The following is a 902-nucleotide window of genomic DNA, read 5'->3' on the forward strand; positions in this document are numbered from 1 at the left end:
CGGCTTCTCCTAATATCGTCTACTTCTACATCCGATATCATTTGTGTCTACATTTGGACACTTCACAGCAGTTTTTGAGGATTTGGTGTGTGCGTCAGCAAAATCGGTGTGTTCGTGAGCAAAACTGGTGTGACAAGAATCACGACTCATGATACTTGCCCAATGAGTGGAGATGGTGGCGTGTGTCGTGGGAGAAGACAGGGCAGGAGGGGATTGGAAGGCCTGGACTGCTTGGGGCGCAGATAGCGTGCGATTGCAACGGCGGGAAAGATCGGGCGGGCCCGAAACTTCGGAGTCTGCCCCGGCAGACGACGGCGAACATTTTTTGCATTGGCGGTCAACAGTGATTCCGCCCGGGTTGGATGCGTCGGCCTGACCAAGTCAGCTTTATAAACAAGTTGGTGGTGCCGTTGGCGGTCGATAGCAACGGCGGGAAAGGTCTCGGGGTTGCGGGGGACGAGAGGGGTTGGCGGCGGGTGAACACACGAACGAAGGAGGTGTGGATCCGTAGGGATGAATTCCGAATATATCTAACTACCGGGAGCAAAGAGACCCCGCGCGTAGCGCGCATGCACGAAGTGCGTCACGGGGGTTTGGGGGTGGAGCCCCCATTCGATTGGTTTTTGAGTTAGCTGGAGAAATATCATTGGTCCTTTCGATTGTTCTTTGTCAGCGGAGCTTGTCTTTGTTTCGTCGGATTGTGTGCTATAGAACCTACATCTGAGTACACTAGGTTTCGCTATGGTCGAGAATCTGGTGCAGAGTGTTGGTGGCAGAAGATAATGCGGCTTCAGGAATCCCAACCAATGTCGAAGTTTTGTTCCGCCTAACGCACGCGCTCTTGCATGTTTTTTCGGTAAGACGTGGCTTCTTGTTTATCTTCATCATGTACTGAAATCATA

Source organism: Aphanomyces invadans (genome assembly GCF_000520115.1).
Source record: "Aphanomyces invadans strain NJM9701 unplaced genomic scaffold supercont1.20, whole genome shotgun sequence".
In the NCBI taxonomy this organism is placed as follows: domain Eukaryota; phylum Oomycota; class Saprolegniomycetes; order Saprolegniales; family Verrucalvaceae; genus Aphanomyces; species Aphanomyces invadans.